Source organism: Symphalangus syndactylus, chromosome 3 (assembly GCF_028878055.3).
Source record: "Symphalangus syndactylus isolate Jambi chromosome 3, NHGRI_mSymSyn1-v2.1_pri, whole genome shotgun sequence".
Lineage (NCBI taxonomy): Eukaryota > Metazoa > Chordata > Mammalia > Primates > Hylobatidae > Symphalangus > Symphalangus syndactylus.
In genome coordinates this window covers 142,105,649-142,126,549 of record NC_072425.2, presented here as the reverse complement: position 1 = coordinate 142,126,549, position 20,901 = coordinate 142,105,649, and the positions used below count along the sequence as shown (strand labels likewise).

At 48.1% G+C, this 20,901-nt stretch overlaps 1 protein-coding gene across 5 annotated transcripts in view; it reads right to left on the bottom strand.

Moving 5' to 3' along the window:
- PKNOX2 (PBX/knotted 1 homeobox 2) overlaps positions 1 to 20,901 on the bottom strand; it is a 290,540-nt gene that overhangs the window by 231,113 nt on the left and 38,526 nt on the right. Inside the window, exon 1 of one of the 5 annotated variants that reach the window (XM_055273625.2) lies at positions 15,211 to 15,229. The exons of the other annotated variants lie outside the window; for them this stretch is intronic. The gene's annotated coding sequence lies outside the window, so the exon portion shown is untranslated. Of the gene's footprint in view, positions 1 to 15,210; positions 15,230 to 20,901 lie in introns of those variants that run through there. 5 annotated transcript variants of the gene reach the window in all.

Sequence of the window (20,901 nt, the reverse complement as noted above, 5' to 3'; positions counted from 1 at the left end):
CTAGCCCCGCCCCACCCACAGCCTCCCCAGAGCCCTAAGAGCACATTCCACGGCTCCTTCCCCTGCACTCCAGAGGGCTCCAATGAAGGTGGGATGGAGGATGCCGGATGTCCCTCGGTGTCCCCTGCCAGTGCTCAGAGCTCTGTCGGCCTGGACACCTTGGTGCCAGCTTCAGCCCTTCTCCCTCTGTGCCTGGACTTCTCCATGGTACACCTGCCAACTGCCCAGGCCTCTTTGGGGACAGACACTTCACCCACGTGGCAGTGCAGCCACCTCATCCCTGGAGGGTGTGGGGTCTGAGGGGAGAGATAAAGAGGAAGAATGGGCTCTAGAAGCCAGTGGTCACCATTCCTTGCCCACCCCATCAGCATTAACATTCCTCCAGGACCCACAGCCATCAGGGATAAGGCCCCTTGGTGAGGGGTGCAGGGGGCAGGGCAAGCAAAGGGGCAAGGAGAGTCCCAGCTGCAGCCTGGCTGGCCCCTGGCCCCCAGCATGCCTACAGCAAGATGGGGGGCTCTCTTAGGGATGCCATTCAGGCTGTGTCTTTTGCAGGAGGGGAAGCCAAAGAAAAACATGTATTTATAACATGAACTTTCCCCCTCTCCTTCCCCTCAGCTAACTGATTAATTAAATGAATACAAAGGCCGTCTTGTTGGGAGCCCCAGCCGCACGGACCCTCTGTGTTTTCTTTAAGCCGGCCTAGCAAACAGGAAACAAAAGGCTTAATTCTGTCTGGCTTCATGAAGGGGGCTGTATGTCACAGCCAGAGTCTGGGGCTCCGCCAGACCCCATGGAGCAGCCACAAGGCAGCTCGCGACCCCCAGCCTCCCAGCCGAGCCCACATTCTTCCTCAACCTGGGCTGATGCTAAACTCGCTGGGCTCTTGGGGAAATGCCTACCCAGCAGGAAAGAAACTAAAAGGAGCCAGGAGCGCCTGAGATAAGGCTCTGGAAGAAAACCTTGAAGGAAGTGAGGCTGAGGAATTTGGTCCACATGCCCATTAATAACAGGAGAGAGGGAGGGGGTGAAGTCTGGGGCTTTCCTGATGGTGTCGGATGAAAAATCACCATTTTCCAGCTGGCACACTTCCTGCTTCCAGTGAATCTGTCAGATACTCCTTAGCTTGGCAGCCACACAGGTGGCGCAATCTCCCTTTCACAGGTGGAAACTCCGGCTCAGAGAGGGACACAGGCAGCAAATCACACAGCGCCAGGCACCTTCTCCAGTCAGCCTTGTCTCTCTCTCCAGGGCTTTGCCTGCTCTTCTGTGCCCATTCCTTGTGGACATTTTCCATATCGTCTGGGAGTCCCCAGAACTTTGGAGGGAGGCTGCTTTTTTTTTCTACCAAGGAAGAAAGCAATATCTGAGAAGGATGAAGTTCCAGAGGTCACAGAGGTTCTGAAGAGCTCATCGGGCCGAAGGCTCTAGGCATCAGCAGTGAGGGGGCTTCACTCAGAGCCCCTGCATGTCTCCTCCAGCTCCCAAACCCCACTAGAAACTGGAAAGGAAGACCTCGCTTCCTCCTGGGGGTAGAATGGCCATAACCAAGCAGCAATCTGGGTTCAGCCCCAGCCTAAGCTCTCAGGTCAGGAAGGGTTCATGGAAACCAAGGCCCTGGGAGACCAGTGAGAGGAGCTAAAATGAGCAATGATGGCACAGAGAAGGTGGCCCCAGGATGAATCTGAGGACGGTGGTCTGCATTAAAGGATCCCCATCAAGTTCTCTACTTCAGAGACTCACGATTCATTCACCAAAGCTTTACCAAGTCCCTCGATGTGCAGTGTACAAAAGGCAGAGACCCCCTGCCCAAGAGGATCACACGGTCTAGAGGGGGAGTCCCTTTGGAAGAGAGGCAAGAGACAGCAAGTAAACAAGGGCCCTGCCTGGGTCATTCACTCAGTTGCTCAACTGTTCCTCATCAAGGGCACTGGGGATGCAGTGATGGTCAACCCAGGCCCTGCCCTTGATGCCCTGGAGCATGTCTCATGGGCAAGTCAGACAATAAACTCCACATCACATAAATAAATATGTGACTGCAGACTGTGGTGGCCTTGGTGCAGGAGAAACATGGGCATGGGTGATGGCTGTGGCTTCAGCACAGAGAAGAGACAGAGGGCCAGGGGGAGGTTGGGAACTGGCGGGAGGCACTGCAATGAGCCAGGCAAGCGGTGGCAGAGACTTGGGCTCAGGGGGTGGCACGGGGCATGGAGAGCCATGGTTGGGCCAAGATTCACACCTTACATGACAGGTGGAATTCACAGAACCTATCACTGGGCTACGAGGAAACAAGGGAGGGTCAAAGTCAAGGCCAGTGCCCAGGTTTTTGACTGCAGAAACTTGGTGAATTCTGCTACTATTCGGTGACATTGGGCAGGTTGGGGAGGCACAAGTTAAGGTGTAGGCGGAGGAGATCAAGCTGGCCTGGTCCTTTCTACTCCCTCCCCTGCCTCTAACCCTTGGGAGGGACTCTCTGCTCATCCTTTTGCCTTATTTCTTCATGGGACTAATAGCTGTGACCATGGAGCACAAAATGCTTTGGCAGGGGGACCCTCTGGTCCCTGCTCCAGTTACCATCTGGGGGAAAGGCCAGCAGCCAGGCTCTGACGATGTACACTGAAGGCAAGACAAGGTGCTCTCAGCATAGACAGCCCTAAGAGGCCACTGGTGTCACTGTCTATAGATGGGAAAGTGGAATCACAGAGGAGAGGAGACACCTGCCCAAGCTTCTCAGCCATGGGTGATGGACTGAGGTGGTCTGGCTCCAAGACCAGGGTTATTCAATGAGTAGATGTTGCTTCTGTCTTGTCCAGTCCATACGCATAGCAAGGAGAGGCCCAGTAAGTTTTGTTTTGTTTGTTTGTTTGTTTTGTTTTTTTGAGACAGAGTCTTGCTCTGTCACCCAGGCTGGAGTGAAGTGGCACAATCTTGGCTCACTGCAACCTCCACCTCCTGGGTTCAAGTGATTTCTCCTGCCTCAGCCTCCTGAGTAGCTGGGATTACAGGCACCCGCCACCACATCCGGCTAATTTTCTTGTATTTTTAGTAGAGATGGCGTTTTACCATGTTGGCCAGGCTGGTCTCGAACTCCTGACCTCAAGTGATCCACCGGCCTTGGCCTCCCAAAGTACTGGGATTACAGGTGTGAGCCACAGCGCCTGGCCAACCCAGGATATCTTAAGCAGCCCAGGAGCCCACATTGCTGACCTGGGAGAGTAAAATATGCCACACTGTTTTCTTTTGGAATAACTTATTTAACTTCCTGAGTTGGTTTTTCTTAGATGGATAACATATTTAATTAGCACTGAACGCGTGTGCAGGGCTGGCAGGAGCACCTGGACCTCAGTGAAGGTGAGAACCGAGGAATGTTTTGCCACAAGAACGGGGTACCTGGGCAATGGTGGGAGCAGCCGTTCTCCCCACTCACTGAAGCTGACCTCCTCAGAGCAGTCTAGGAGCTTGGGGAGCTCTCAGAGGGACTGGGGCTGGTCAGCAGGGCACAAGGGCAATAACATGCCACCTGGGGCTGGGCTGGGGCAACAGGTGAGATCAACTACCAAAGAGGAGGAAAAAAAGGGAAGAAGCCTGGGCATGGGGGCTCAAGCCAGGAATCCCAGCACTTTGGGAGGCCGAGGAGGGCAGATCACTTGAGGCTAGGAGTTTGAGACCAGCCCGGCCAACATGACAAAACCCTGTCCCTACCAAAAATGCAAAAATTAGCCAGGCACAGTGGTGGGTGCCTGTAACCCCAGCTACTCAGGAGGCTGAGACAGGAGAATAGCTTAAACCTGGGAGGCGGAGGTTGCAGTGAGCCAAGATCGCGCCACTGCACTCCAGCCTAGGCAACAAGAGTGAGATTCTGTATCAAAAAAAAAAAAAAAAAAAAAAAAGAAGAAGAAGAAGGAAGAGGAGGAGGAGGAGGGGGATGAGACAAGTGAGGGAGTAGAATCTGCAAAAGAACAAAAAATCAGAGGAGGAGCAGTTGGCAATAAGGGAGGGCATCCATGTGTGAGGGGCTCATAGGTCAGATCTATAGCATTGGGACCACCGATCGTCTTAGAGCAGGTCCCTGTTATCACAGGTCAGAAACTCGAGGAAGTGTACATAAGAATTAGCCTGCACTGATTATTTTACTGCCCTGTGAAAAGCCTGTCTTCCAAATTCACTTGTACTGAAGGAAAATACAGTGAGACACTCAAATTACCTCACTACCATGGAGGGGGAATGAAGATACCGACGGAGAACCTGAAAGCAAGTTTCAAAGGGAGAAATTGTCCCATGCGCCGTCCTTCTTACCCTCAGGTAAAGAGGAGATCCACGGCTGAAACTGATTGATGGGGTATGGTGTCATATCACCCTCTACCCCCACTTTTGCCTTCTGGCCTTTCTATCCAAAAAGCTGATGGGAGCAACCCATCTAGACACAGAATTCCTTGTCTTGTTCGGGGGGAAAATCAGCTATAGAAATGATGGTGGAACATTTGACTTCCTCCATGTGAGGATTCCATGCTAGGCTCCTGACTCAACTCATCTCTCTGCTGCTCTCTTTTCTGGTCAGTAGATGTGACAGCCCCAACAAGTCCCAAGAGGATGGGCTACCAGGCCCACCCCAGACTGTGGTGCTGGGAAACACAGACAAGGGACCATCAGCCCTTTTCAAGCTTCTCTCCACCAAAGGCCTTGCCTCTGAGGGCTGCCTGAAAGCCCAGCTGCTTCCCCGCATTGGTCCTGCAAGGACAAGGATTATGCTGCTAATGTGGTTTGCAGGGAGTGACCGCCAGCTTCCCTAGGGCCTCTAATCTGCAACCCCTGGCTGCAGCTGTGGCCCAAAGAGGTGGCCGCAGCACGTCTGTGTGAAGGGCAGAGTGGAGCAGATACCGAGATTACCCACCCTGAGATCACCAGGACGCCATTCCAGGAGTCCCACCAGCCCTGCACCAGCAGCTGCACCCAGGACCCTGGGGGATGTGTGTCTTCCCCTTGGAGACTCTCCAGCTAACCCCTACGGCAGCCCTGGAAGAGCCTCAGCTGTAGGTTTTTTGTTTTTTTGTTTTGTTTTGTTTTGTTTTGCCTCTGCTTTGGGGCAGGGAAGGGGTCTGAGGCAGAGCTGTGTTGTTATGGGGTCCCCAGCGTGGGACCCTCCCAGCTAAAGCCCCAGGAGAGCCTTGACAGGCAGCTGAGGACTCCTACCAAAGGCCACGGCAGAGCCTCTCTTAGGCGGCTGTTGGGCTGAATAGCTGAATAATAGGTTTCTGTGGGTCCCCAGACAAGTGGGAGTTCAGAAAGAGAGATCCCCACTCAGGGTAGGGGTGGCTTGATCCTTGGCTTCAAGGACCTTGTGGGGAGGCTGAGAGGACCTGGGTGGGCAGTCCCGGGGCACAAGCAGCAGTCTCTGGGTTCACTGCTCAGCCACCCCCTAAGCCTGGGCAGTAATTAAATGACTCTGAGGGTCACAGTGGCTGAATTCATTGAGAAATGTCAGCTCCCTCCCATCTCAGATGCAATGAATTACACAGGACCAAGGTATCCGTGAGAGTCATCACTCAGCTACTCCAAACACAAACCTGCCCCAACTAAGCAAGATCTCTGTCCCCTCAGAGAAGCAGTCGGCTGGGGCCGACTCCGACAGCAGCATTCTCTGCAGCGATGCTGACCCCTGAAATGTGGATAGTGAGACTGAGGAGCTGACTTTCTGATGTGAGTTCATTTAATGCCTTTAAATTTAAGTAGCCACATCGCTTATGGCTTTACCCAATAGGGTAAAATCCAGTGATGCCAGGGAAGTACCTTCTTCATACCCGCATACCATGCACTACTACAAAGGCCTCTTCTCAAAGTATAAAGCACCAGGGCCCCTGCTCAGGAGGAGAGGCCCCTTCTATCTTCGCAAATCATCAGGGTTATTGCATTCCCTGTAGCCACTACAGGAAAGCTGTGGTTCTCTACCAATACTTAGAATCATGGAAAATTAACAAGGATGAGACCTTGGACATGATGGAATCCAATGCCTTTGTTCTAATGATGAGGAAATTCAGGCCCAGAGAGGTGAGGCAGCTTGCCCAAGGTCACAGGTGCAATTGGAGCAGGGTTTGACCCAGGTTTGGCTTCATGGCTGTCAGATCTTCCTCCTCCCCTGCACTGCCTCTGAATACCAGCACTCTCTGTGACAGTGGCCTTTCCACCCTTGTCCCATAAAAGCCTGGTTAGCAACACACAGCATGAAGCTTCTCGGTGAGGATGTTTGGGAGCCCCCATGATGGAAAGGCTTCCGACCACTTGGGATCTGGTGTATGGGGACAGAAAGTGGGCTCAACAGAAGACGGTGTCCCGGGCTCAGGCCTTGTTCCAGGCACTATCCTAAGCTATAGGCCTCAGAGAGCCCTAGAGAAACCAGCAAAATGCGCAGCCCAGCCCCAGACACAGTCAGCACGCACAAGAGTCAGTGACTGAGAGAAAAGATGCACACACCTCACAGCCCCTTCTCGGGTGCCACAGGAATACACAAGCTCCGGGAAAATGACCATGCTGACACTCCTGCAGGCTCAGGATCCGAGAGGAAATCCCACCTGTACTGTTGCCAGCTCCATGCTTTGTGTGCAAAAGTCGCCCCTTTAAGGATCTTGGCACAGATCCCCATGCCCAATGCCTAAAGACAAAGCCAAGCCATGCAGAATGCTGGTTCCCCAGCTTCCCAAGCAGACCCAGAGGCCACCAAAGTTGTGGGGGAGGAGGTCAGCATGAGGCTGTAAACCCAGCATCCTTAACCTGGAGTTTCTGTGTCTGGGATATTGTCAATGAATTGTGTGTTTGTGTGTGTGTGTGTGTGTACGTATTCCTTGGGAGAGAATTCATCATTTCATCAGATCCTCAAGGAGGCCATGGCACAAACACTTTATGAACCCTGACATTCAAAACCAGTGTTGGAGTTGGAGAAATTATCAGGCATTGCCATCTGCTGACAGGACTCCCCCACTGGCCATTTCCCTGGCATCTCAAACTCAGTGTTGTAGAAAGGAGACCCTTGCCCCACGAGAACTTCACTCTCATTTTCATGAGTAGTATGTCCGCTCACCAAGTCTTCAGGGTGTAGATTTCCCCCTAAACCAGATTTCCAATACCTACTCCATCACCGGGTTATTTTGGTTCTTCAGAACAGCTCTCAAACCTCTCCTCTTTTGGCCTTGACCGTCTCCAGGACGTTGCCACCTCCCCACTCACTGCTGACTGCTGAAAGGCTTCACCCCTCCTCCTGCTTCCCAGGCCTCCCAGCTCCAAGCCATCGTCATGTTCCTAAAAACTTTTAGTTTTATAATATCACCTACTTGCTTAAAAGATTATGAACTGAGGGTAGGAAAAACGCGTGTCTTGAACCAGTAAGCAAGAGGATAAAGGCCTAACAGAAAGACCAGATGCTTTGGAGCAGACCAGCCTGGGTTCAAATTCTGGCTCAGCTTCTTTCTAGCCTGAGAATCAGTGTTTATATCTAAAGGTAAAGTTTAGGTGGGGTACAATTAAAACACGGTAATAATGAATGCCCTCCTTGAAGAAGCCATGTTTCTTGTGGGGTGGTTAAGAGTTCAGACATGGAAACAAGACTCCCTGGGTGCTAATCCCGTCTTCCCAAATGCCTGGTTGTGTGATGTTGGATGGGTTCCTTAAGTGTTCCATGCCTCCATTTTCCTGTCTATAATTCAAAAGAGGATAACCATAGAGCCCGCCTCCGAAGAGCGTCAGGAAGGTAGGACCTACATAAAGAGCTCAAAGTCATGACTGGCATGTTGGAAGTGCTGCATACAGGTTAGTTATTATTATCTGGAGGGTTTGTGGTGAGAATTAAATTAGCTGGAGCATACACAGCACCTTGCCCGCAGCCTGGCATATAGTAGGTGCTCAATAGACGGCAGCATCTTTCCCATCACTAAAAATGTGTTGAATGAGTCTGTTTTAACTCGTGGCATTTTACATTCATGGCAAAATATCCAAGTGGGAGCACTGCAGCAGCAAGCAGTTTAAGAGGAGGGATGAGGCCCAGGGGACATCGAAGCAAGAGTGGGCCTTTGGGGTCCTCTCCAGTGAGGGGCTCACCAAAACCCCAGGAGAGGCTGAGTGCCCCTCTCTGTCAGCCAGTGTGATCCCAACTCGGGGGTAGGAGGGCCAAGTTCCCCAGCTGTAAGGGTCCTGCTGTGAGGACACAGGGTGAGGACCCTCCTGTGAAGCAGGGTGGGGGTGGGGGACTGGGAGCTACAAACCTCCTTGCCTGTGGATCCCCCAGCACCTGCTCAATATCTTCGAGGTTCTCAGGAGACCCTGAAAAGACTCGGTGTGTTATCTTCTGATGAGAAGCATCAGCAAAGACCAGGAGAGGATTAATGCTCTCAAGAAAGGCTGCAGTGGGAGCCAGCCTGCGGTGGGGAAGGGGATGCCAACTGCTCTTAGCAAGGGATGAGAGCTCTTTCCAGCCCAGAGGGCCCTACTGGAAAAGGAGAAGCATGTGCAGAGCTCTCCCGCCCTGCGCTACACAACCGCTCCCCACACAGGGCTCAGCAGGGACCAGGGAGGAAGGGCTCGCACAAAGGCATCTAGGTTTGACTTTGGAAAGCCCAGAGACACCACATTGCTCTTGGTCATCGCCCCTCCTATGGGGCCCTGCCGGCAGCTCAGAGCTTGGAATAACTCCCAACCAGCCCTTCCATATGGTCTTAGCTGAGGAAGGGCCCCTGCAGTCATTAGCACACTTGGTACCCACAACACTGTGGTGAGAAATTTGTAACCCTACCCCCATCCTGAAAATGGGGAAACTGAGGCTTGGAAAGCTTACATGGCTTGCCCAAGGCAACACTTCTGGAATGTGCTCCATTCCATCCTTACATCCTTGTCCCCTGCTCTGAACCTCTTATGACTGCACCCCACCATACTGCCTCTCATCAAGCCCCACGTCTTACTGGTGAGGACACTGGGCCTTGGTTCACATGGTGAGTCCCATCAACTCCTGTTCCTAGGTCAATGCCCCTCTCTGCACTGAGGCTACTTTGTCCCTGGGTTTGAGGCAGGGTGGGGTCCAGGTTATCCCACGCATGGGACAAAGCATCCATGCCTCTTGTAATAGGAAGAGTGGCTCTGTATTTCATGCAGACATTTGTAAGTTATAAGCCTTACACAGAGAGAAAGAGGCACATAAATTAAAGTGGCCAACTTGTATGCACACATGCACACTGGCACGGACAGAAGGCTCGCTTTAAATGGAAAAAATTAGCAGCTTGAAACAGTAAAAAACCTCAACTTTGCCTCAGAAAGATGCAGGGCAACTTCACAGAGTTTTATGTGGCCCATAAATTAGAGCCGAGAAAGGGCCTCTGCAGCATTCCTCTGTAGAGAGGGGGCTTTCTGCCACGCAGATACGCTGTGTGGCAGCATTACAAATGTCCCAAGCAGTTTATATACAACAGCACAGCATGAGTTTGCTGGGGGATATTGGAGCTGGTAATTGCTATTCTAAAACTGGCCTTGTAAGCTTGGAGAAATGTTTTGAGGGGGGAAAAGAGCCAATTTAAGAGCTTTATAAAGCTATAAATGCCTTCTGAGCAAACCAAATGTAATCTATCTAGAGAGACAGGTCGTCCCTCAAACTCAATGGCAGAGCCCACAGTGCTGCACAGCTGACAGAAGTGACCCTGAGGGTCCCACCTGGCAAGTGGTTCACCTGTGTGGAGGCGAGGGACTGTCCCAGATGACCCCAGGACTGCCTTCAGGTCACCTCAGGGCAGTCTTTGCTGCATGCAAACAGCTCCTCGCTCACTGAGAGCTCACAGCTGGTTTCCCTGCCAGCTTCTTTTGATTTCTTTCCCTCAAAAAAGCAAAACCAAGCCCCCTCGACCGGCTGGCCATGATTTCCTGGGTGCCACCCAGATGTCCTTTCCTCCCTGTGGCCTCTGAAACAGGGAGGCTGAGACTTGGGGGACAAGGCAGACAGTCCTCCCACCTGGCCTGGGTTCCCCATCCAGAAAATGGGCGAATACCTCCCTTCCAGGGCTGCTGAAAGAATTAAGAAAATGCATGTAAGTACCTGCCACCCCACACTCAATAAAGGGTGGCTGTTCCTCTTTCATTGTTGTTATTACTTGTGGGAGGAACAAGTGTACTCTAAGCAGAAGGCACTTTTGCAGGTCTCCACCTTCCCCAGACCCAGCTCCTGCCAGGCTCCCCCAGCGTCAGGTTAAAGGACATCATTTATGAATTCCCGCCAGCAGGACATAGGATGGACGCTGGCCCAGCTTTCCCCAGGAAACAACTGCAATGCCTGTTTCCTGACTTAATTTGCCCTTATCTTCCCAAGCTGCCTTCAGACACATTCTTTAGCCGCAGCGCCTGTGAATGAGCGCACAGCTCTGCCTTGGCTTTGCACGGCTCTGCTGGGACCCTGGAGCCTTCTGCCAACCCTGGTGACCAGCTCAGAGCCTCTTCACATCAGTGAGATGTATGAATTTCCCCACGTTTATGGTGAGAAGAAGCGAGACTCAGAGAGACCTGCTGGAATTGGAATAGAAGACAGATTCCTGCTCCCTCTACCTCTGCCCTCAGCCCTCCCCCCACCGCAAGTCCCCAGCCTGCCCCTCACATCTCTTCACAGTGCCCTGTGCCACAATAATCCCTCTCTCTGCTCAGATGTCGATATTTCATCACGGAAAACAAAAGCCATATAAGGCACAATTACCCACTTTCCATTGTGTTTTAACAGCTCTATTGACAGTGCGAAGAACCACACTGGAGCAGTAGAAAGGGATTCAAGATCAAGCTTCCGGTGAAATGTGGTTTTAGTTATATGTATTTTTGTAGTTTTTGCAACACCTTATTAAAGTTGAAAGGGATATATAACATCATTACCAGTGATGCTTTTCAACGCCAGTGCAGTCAGGTTTCAACACAACCCAAAGCAAGTACGTCCCAGCCACCTCTGAGAAGGCGTTTCCTATGTCCTCGTCCAGCCCTCCTGAGCTGGCCACCTCCACTCCACATGCCACCTAAAACATACACCCCACCCCAACACACGCCCCACCACAACTTCCCAACAGTGGAATCTAGTGATGAGATGCTCACCAGAGGCACTGGCAGGTGACTGCACTGTGACGTCTACTGCTCAATCCCCAAATCATGGGACTGTGGTCTTCCCTGACCCGCCGCCCCCACCACTTTCTTAGAGTGAAATTATGGTGGCCTAATTGCTGTGGCACCAGAGTTATGCCACATAAGTTTGCACCTCTTGGACGTTGCTGAGGCTGTGCCGCACTCCTGGCTTGCTCGCTTTGGTTTCTTCTGCTTTCTAAATTCCTACACACCCTTGAAAATGAATGCAACCCACTCACAAAATAAAATCAACACACAGGCAGTAGCCTGTGGTGACTGGAGAGTGTCCTGGACTTAGAATGACAAGATCTGTGCTTGAATCCTGCCTCTGCCATCTGCATTAGCTGGGTCTCTTTGGGCAAGTCTCTTGACTTCTTTTCTCTTCATTTTTTTTGTTGTTGTTTATCTACAAAATTAAAGTTTAAGCTATGCTATTATAAGATTCTTTCCAGTCCCAAGATTCTTAAATGAATACCTCTTAAGATTTTCTGGGAAGTATTTATGTTATACCTACTAGGCACTTGGTGCCATAAGGAATGAAAAGATGAAAAAGATGCAGCTCCTGTCCTCAAGGAACCTGCAATTTCACTGTGGAGACAGGCATATGAGAACAAAAAGTGAAATTGCAGCAAATAATTCCAGCCCTAGTTCAAGAAACAATATATGAAAAGTCATGAGGCAGTACATGATTAGATGCCAAATGAATTGTGCAGACAATAATTGCTGTAGGCCAAGGAGTTCAGAGGAGGAGAGGGTGCTGAGGGATGGGCTGGTCACAGAGCGCTGTATTTAAAAATGGGAATCCCTGCTGGGCTTGAAGGATGCAGGCACGGATTTGCATCTGTGGGAACGGCCAGAGTGAGAGCCCAGGTAAGTGGACCTTCGAGAGCAAATGTTCACAGGTGGCCATCACAGGGCAGGGTCAGGGGACAGAGTATCAACCAGTTAGAATGGAAATGAGACTTCATGCTGAGAAACCGAAAGAGGGAGACCAAAGCAGAAGCTGGGCTGTAAAGGGTTTTAAGTGCCAGACTAAGATGTTTGATTTGTATCCCATACATAAGGAACCAAGAGGGTGAGCAGCAGAGTACCGTATTCTGAGAGAATTAATCAGGCCATGATCTGCAGAATGAATCGGAAGTGGCACAAGTATGGACGTCAGAGAAAAGGCACTCTCAGGGAGCCAGCAAGAGGTGACAGCATCTCAGCTAGGCTGGTGGCACTGCGAAGGCGGTGACATGCTGGGCAAGGATAGGAGGACAGCTTCAGCCTCTGATAGGTGATAGTTTGGTTCACCATTTAATTTATTCCCCAAATTGAGACACTTTTGAGAATGAAAAGAGAAGGCCGGATGCAGTGGCTCATGCTTGTAATCCCAGCACTTTGGAAAACCAAGGCGGGCCATCCTGGCCAACATGGTGAAACCCCACCTCTACTAAAAATAAAAAAATTAGCTGGGCATGGTGGCATGCACCTGTAGTCCCAGCTGCTTGGGAGGCTGAGGCAGGAGAATCGCTTGAACCCAGGAGGCGGAGGTTGCAGTAAGCCAAGGTCGCGCCACTGCACTCCAGCCTGGCGACAGAGCAAGACTCCGTCTCAAAAAAAAAAAAAAAAAAAAAAAGAATGAAATGATAGCTACCAACAGTTATACTAAGACAACATATTTAAACCAGAACCATCCAGGGAAAGCAGGGATGTATGGTTATTATATAGACCAGGGAAGGAAGGAGAGGGAGGGGAAAGAGGGACTGCAAGATTTCAAGCCTAGAAGACAGAAAAAATTTTGGAGTTGACAGGGGCAGGTGGGAGGTGGAAGAAAGTGGCATAGAGTGCAGAGAAAGAAGGATGAAAGGAGTTTGTTTCTGAAAGGAGTTTGCTCCAGTTGCGTGGCCAAGCAGACGTTTATTTCATTGAAGAGAAGACCTGCATCTTATCTAAATTATTACACAGATATTTGTTAAATTGAATTGAGACAACAAAGGCCTTCTGAGTTTAATCTAAAGAGGACTGATTGTTAAGTGATGGGGCAGGGCTACCGCTCTCTCCTTGGTTTTGATATATATATAACATATATATACTTAGAATTTCAATAGAAGTGTCTCTTGGTAGGCTTGTTCCTATCCCCTGGGCCATCTGCAGCCCAGAAAGTCTCATCATGAACCAATAACTCCAATGTGGGCTGAAAACATAAATGTGGCACCAAATGGCCAGACTGGCAGAGGAAACTCAGTGAACCCTGCTCCAAGCTGGATGGAAGAAGCAGGGAACTTAATTCACCTATACCCCTCTTCCTGACCATAGCGTAGCAGATGAGAACAAAAGGAAGAGGAAAGTCAACCCCAAAATATCAAGAGAGCAAAAATGCAGCCTTCTCTTGCCCTAAGTTGATTGGGACTTTTGTGCTTAGGTGTTTTCCAATCAGACCATCAGCAGCAACTCCTGCTGTGTCCTGTCCACACTGGGAATTAGCAGCAGCACAGGACTCAGAAAACCTCAGGACTTTCCTGTAGGGTGCCACATCCTTTCATGGGGACTCTGTTCCGGGCTCATGCTCACACTTAAAAAAAAAAGGGGGGGGTGGTGCATGAGGAGGAATGTACAGGCCACTAGCTGGGTCTCATATCACTGTCCAGAATAGGATCTTACACAGCTCCAGTGACCCAGAAATTTGAGGCAGAAACTAACCATTGGCTATGAATTATCCAAGTACTTGAGGCTGCAGTTACTTGATAAAGCTAATCTCCCTGAGAGTGTTGATTACCATCGAGTTAACAGCATGGGGGTTTGGGATAGGACAAAAGTTGCTGGGCCAGAAGTTCTCCTTGAGCTGCAAACAATTTGCTCCCAATCCTCAGAAAGAGTTACCTCTTGGAACCTTCTGATAGAATCAACTCTACATGTCTCTCAGACTCATCTGTTAACACCAACATCACAAAACAAAGAAGATGCTATAGTTTGCAGTGGCTCACAACCTTTTTACCATGGCACACTCATGAAGGTTGCAGCAAGCTCTTGTCAGTCACAGTGAATCCTTGCAGCAATGAATTTCTAATGGGGTGAAAGGCTCCAGAAGACATGATCTATCAGAACAGGCTGAGAGGTGCAGTACCTTTGAGAAAGCCTTCCCCAGTCCTCCAACCCACCCCCAGGGAGGTTCTCATTCACTCCACAAAGGAGTCCTTTCTCCCCTTGAGAATGACTGGATAGAAAACAAGTCCACTTACAAATCATAAAACTTACCACATACACCTAACTAACTTCCTATGAACACTTACCAGCTGTATGAATCACCTCACTCTCTCAGCATTCATTTCCTCACCTCTAAAATGGGGGTGGTAATAATAAAAAGCTTGTCTCCAAGGGCTGTTTTAGAATCAAATGAGGTAATAAAAGTGCCTGCAGCATAGTAGGAGCTTAATAAATGTTTGGGTTTCAGTTCAGCTGACATTTTAACAGTGTGATTAGTGCTCCCATGAAGTTGGTATTTTCTGATTAGTGGGTATTTGCTCGAGCAAGACTCTAAATATGATTCTCCATCAGGAGAAACCCATTTGTTGGGTAATAAATCAGATGGGTGCCCCCATTCCCACCTGGCCCAGGCCACTAGGAGTGACCCATCATCAAAAGGGCGGTAGACAGCTAACATCATACTCAGTGGTGAGACAGAAAGCTTTCCTCCTAAGATCAGGAATAAGACAGGATGCCTCTTTCACCTGCTATTCGATATTGGCTGGAAGTGCTAGCCAGAGTAATTAGGGAAAAAATAAATAAATAAATAAAAGGCATCCAAATTGAAAAGGAAAAAGTAAAACTGTTTCTACTCATAGATGACATGACCCTGTATATAGAAAATCCAAAATAATCCATAAGAAAGTTACTAAAACTAATAAGCATTCAGCAAAGCATACAGTTTGTGTTTCTATATACTAGCAATGAACAAGCCGAAGAAAAAATTAAAAATACAATTCTATTTAAAATAGCATATTTTTAAAAATCTAGAAATAAATTCAACCAAGGAGATGAAAGACTTATATACTGAAAACTACAAAACATTGCTGAAATTAGATTTAAAGAAATGAAATGACATACCATGTTCATGGACAGAAAGACTTAATATTGCTTAGATGGAGATGTCAATACATCTAACAAACAATCTGCAGATTCAAAGAAATCCCTATCAGAATTCCACAGTCTCTTGAAAAAAATGGAAAAGTTAATCTCAACTTCAAATGGAATTGCAAGGGGCCCTGAATAGCCAAAATAATCTTGAAAAAGAGGAACAAAGTTGGAAATCTCATACTTCCCAACTTTAAATTTTACTTTAAATCTACAGTAATCAAAACAACATATACTGGTATGGGGATGAACATTTAGACTGGTGGAATTGAGTAGAGTCCAGAAATAAAGCCAAACGGCTATGGCCCCATTGATCTTCGGCAAGGATGGCAAGTCCGTTCAATGGGGAAAGAACAATCTCTTCAATAAATGGTGCTGAGAAAACTGATTTCCGTATGCAAAAGAATAAAGTTGGACCCCTACCTCACACCCCATGCAAAAATAATTCAAAATGGATCAACAACCTAAATATAAGAGTTAAAGCTGTAATACTCTTAGGAGAAAATAAAAGTGATAAATCTTCATGACCTTGGATTTGACAGTGATTCTTAGTTATGTCACCAAAAGCATAAGCAACAAAAGAAAAATATATAAATTAGACTTCATCAAAATTAAAAACTTCTGTGCCTCAAAGGACAATTATCTATTTGTTTTTGTTTGTTTGTTTTTTTGAGACCAGGTCTCTTTCTGCCACTCAGGCTGGAGTTCAGTGGTGCAATCACAGCTCAATGTAGCCTTAAACTCCTGGACACAATCTATCCTCCCACCTCAACCTCCTGAGTAGCTGGGACTACAGGCATATGCCACTGTGCCCAGCTAATTTTTTATTTTTTGGTAGAGACAGAGTCTCACCATGTTGCCCAGACTGGTCTCAAACTCCTGGGCTCAAGTGATCTGCCCACCTCAGCCTCTCAAAGTTCTGGGATTACAGGCATGAGCCACTGTGCCTGTCCCAAAGGACATTATCATGAAGTAAAAAAGAAACCTCCAGAATGGGAGGAAATATTTGCATATTTTCCATGATAAGGGTTTAATATCCAGAGTATATAAAGAAGTCCTACGATTCAACAACAAAACATAAACAACCTAAATTTTAAAATGGGCATAGAATTCAACTGTTTCTCCAAAAAAGATATACAAATGTCCAATAATGAAAAGGCGTTCAACATCATTTGACATTAGGAAAATGAAAATCAAAACCATAACGAGATACCACTTCACATTCTATCTTCAGAAAAAAACAGAAAATAACAAATGTTGGTCAGCATGTGAAAAAATTGAGATTCTTGTGCATTGCTGGTGGGAATGTAAAATGGTGCAGCTGTTGTGGAAAACAGTTTGGTGGTTCCTCAAAAAGTTAAACATAGAATTACCTAGAATATGACCCAGCAATTCCACTACTAGGTATATGTCCAAAAGAACTGAAAACAGGGACTCAAATGATACTTGCATATCAATGTAAGTATTGATATGCAATACTTGCAGCATTACTCACGATAGCCAGAAAGTGGAAACAACCCACATGTCTATTAACAGATGAATGGATGAAAAAAATGTGGTATCTACATTCAATGAAATATTATTCATCTATAAATAGGAATGAAATTCTGATATATGTTAATGGCACAGATGAATCTTAAAAACATTATGCTAAGTGAAACAACCATACACAAAAGGACAAATAAATTATGATTCTGCTTATATGAAGCATATATAATAGTCAAATTCATAGAGACAGAAAGTGAATGAGAGGTTACCAGGGCAGAATGCAGAGTTATTGCTTAATAGGTACAGAGTTTCTGTCTGAAGTGATAAAATGTTTTGGAAATATATATGGTGAAGTTTGCACAACTGTGTGAATGTAATGCCACTGAATTGCACACTTGAAAATGGTTAAAATGGCAAATTTTATGTTATGCATGTTTCACCACCAAGAAAAGGACAATAGAAAAGGTAGAGTGTAATTAATTATGTGATTTCTTACGTAAAATGAATTGAACTCAGAGAGCCCAACCAAACAAATGAAACCAGACTTCTTTCAAGCTCAAACTCAGTAGCTGTAAATGTACACAGGTTTTGCAACAGCCTCGACTCGGGCTGAGGCATGAAGCCACTGGGCACAGAGCTGCAGGGCAATGAAGAAATGCCAGGAGGCAACGGTCAGGGATGCTGCATGCTTTCTGCAGAGGTGCTGGAATCAGGTACCTGCAAACAGGGTGGGACTCAATGCATGTGTATTGAGCACCTATTATGTGCCAGGTACCATACACAAAATGGTAAACAGTGAGTAACCTGCCTGGGGCACTTGTCCTTGGCCTGTCCTCTGAGGGTTGAGCAGAAGTCCCTTGAGCCCTGGATCTTGCCTACCCATCATGATGTCTTTCTTCATGGTTTGTGGTTTCAAGCGTAAAGACTGTGTAGATGGAAAAGTATTCTACAGATGCAGGATGGTGTTGCTGTCATTCCTATTATCACTAGGGATTTACTAGGTCTTCTTGGGAGACAGATGCCAGCCTAGTCAGCCTCCAACGCAAGGCCAGGAAAGTAATCAGAGGCTCCTGGGTGTGAGAAGAGGTTCTGAGGAGAGGGCAGGGAATGGCAGTCAGCACAGGCAGGTTCCAGAGGCTCCAGCCTCTACCCAGCAAGGAGCCCAGGGCTGCGGGCTATGCTCCCCTAGAGCACGCTGCTTTCTTCTTTCCACATTAGTGGGCTCAATGCCCCACCACGCAGTAGGGTCTTTGCTCATTATCTTCCTCACACACACTCTTGTTTATGGCTCCCCTCTCTCTATCTATTCAATCCCACCCAACCTTCAAAGCCTGGCTCATGGGAGACAGGGTTTCTAATGGAAAAAGTTTAGATGCAGATGGGTCCGGATTCCAAATCTCAATTTACCAGCTGTGTGGCTTAGGCCTTTGACATATGTGAAAATGGGGATAGTCATCCCCACATTCCAAGCCTGCTGAAGGGGAATGTGTGTCAAGGGTCTGCCACACCATCCACCTGTTCCAGAAGTCTCCCCTATCCTTGCAGTCCACTCAGTCTGTCCTGCTTCTGAGAGCATCACTCTTATTAGTGTTGCTCATTTGGCAATGAGTCTTCTCTGTCCTGTAACATCTCATGATGACCCGCCCTCAGGTATTGTGATGTAACTCATTTAATATCATAAACTTTCCATGGTTTCCATGCTTCTCTCCCCACTCAAACTGTCTGCTCCTTCACGTAGAGACCAAATCTTGTCATCTTTTATCTCCCTCCATGGTGGCTAGAACACAGTGGGTGCTAAATAAATTGAAAATATATTTGAGGCAAATGGAGGGTCCACAGGCAACAGAAGAAACCCCACAGGAAACAGATCACATTTGCTCAGAGTAATAGCCCATTCATGTTCTCCACTCTGGATGTAACCGTTCCCTGCCCACACTGGCACTGAATGAACACTCCATTCATTGAGCACATGAAATCTGCTGATGCCCTCAGCTCAGTAAGGTCAACTGTAGTGGCTAATCCAGAAAAATATTCTCTCTGAAAAAAAATCACCTCTTTTTGTGAATTTCAGAATGTCTTTAGAAATGGTGTTTATCTTCTTAGTTTAGTGTGACCATTTAAAAGAGCCAATGTAAAAAAAAAGTTAATAAAAAAAGAGTCAGTGTCTTATGAGCATAGCTCACCCTCCATTAGAGAGAGGTGGCTCAGAGAGTGTGCTAAAGTGGCAGAGGGTAACTGGCCAGGGATTTAATATGTGTCACCAACAATCCACAAAGCAGGCAAGCTACTGTCAGAAAAAGGATTCATTGCATGCTACAGCCACCATGTGCCTTGTCCCTTGGAGCTTAAAGGACTTCCCCAGCCTATTGAACCAGGAGGTCCCCTGGGCTAGGGGCTGGGAAAGCCTGGGTGCTGATCAGCAGTGGAGCTTCGGATGAGTTACCACCTCCCTGGGCGTCAAGGTCCTCTTATCAGAGAAGGCCAAATTAAACCAGAGGCTCTCCATGGTCCCTCTTGCAAGTCTCATTGATTCCAAACAGTAATGAGCCTTCCTATTTTCCAGAAAGTCAATAAGCCAGGGAAAGGGGAAAAAGACACACTTAAAGCCCCAGGATTCTGGCCCTCAGCCTCAGCCTTGAGGGCAGGGACAACAGCAGTTCTCCTATCTTTAGCTCTCTCCCCACAAAAAATCCAAGGGTCCTTCCCCAGGCCCTTCTCTGTAGCTGCTGGCAGGCCAGGACAGTGCTGTGCAATGGGCCAGGTGCCATGAATTTGGAGAAGCTGGGGAGGCCAGTTTCACAACCCAGCTTTCCTAAGAGAAAGAGGCTATTTCTTCCCATCCAAACCCAACACTGGGAATAAATGTAATGGCTCAGATGGCTTAGCCTGTTGTATGTAACATCTGTAATATGCCAGGTACTTTATTTGCCTTGGGCCATTCGAGTCCCAAAACAGCACCATGACATAGTTATTACAGTCCCCACATTTACAAATGAGGACACTGAGGCTCAAGTTAAGACATCTGGCCAAAGTCGAGGTGATAGTACACAGCCAATGAGAGATTTGAACCCTGGCCCGTCAAAAGCCAAAGCCCTTTACCTTCCAGCTAGATCTTCCGTAGACATCTATCTGCCTATCTCTGGGGGATTCAGCCACATAGAAGGAGCAATGGGATAGCCTTTAGTGGGTGCATGAGCCTTCAGTTCCACGACATTCTCTCCCTCTCTCCTGACTCATAGGGCAATCAACTGCCTGCCCAGGTTACCTGGGACTGGGGGGATCCCAGAAACAGACTTTCAGTGTGAAAGCCATTACAATCCTAGACAAACTGGGGTGGTTAGACAAACTTCGACTGAGACTTCTTTGTGCTTTATGGCTCCAAAAGAAAGCAAACGTATTTTTAGAATGCAAACATAATTGAGGGACGTTATCAGTAATTCCGCTGAGGACAGCAGCTTCAGGCCTGTCCCCTAGCGCAGCCCCAAAAAGCCAGGTCACACAATCAAAGAAACCTCTCTGTGTCCCAGCTCTAAGCTAAGACTGAGGGTAGCCAGTCTGGGTTGAACTGGGGACTGCGGGACGTGGACAGAGAAAGGAAGTCGTCTGTAACTGAAGCCAAATGGGCCAGATTCCTTAAAAACATTGAGCCATGAAATGCTGATTGCACCCCCATAGCATGGGGTTACTGGCCCATTTTACAGATGGAGCAGCCATCTTGGCATCTTGGAGACCATTTAAAGGATCTTCTCTGAATCTCCCAAACATTTAAGAAGGCTAGATCCTGAGGGGCTCACCAAGAGACTCCTCTCCCAAACTAGGCAAAGCCCCCATGACACAAGCCCATGTGGAACTATTTCTATGAGAGAGAGAGGCCAGGCCAGTGCCAAGTCCTGCTCCCAGCCCTCACTGGGCAGCTGGTAAACGACCTTGTTCAGATCTGTTGCTCCCAAATATATGTATTAAGGGAGGAGACTCCTCCCTACCACAAGTCCCTCATCAGATACTCCTAACCACTGTTCCCTTCCACCTAAGGATGGAAAACCAAGAGGGCAAGGCCTCTCTCCTGCTATCCAAACATTCTGCTTCCTTCAGGCAGCACTTCCTCCAGGAAGCCATCCCAGACTACTACAGCCTGCAGTGTAACCTCCTCCCTTGACCTCACTCTACTGCCTCATA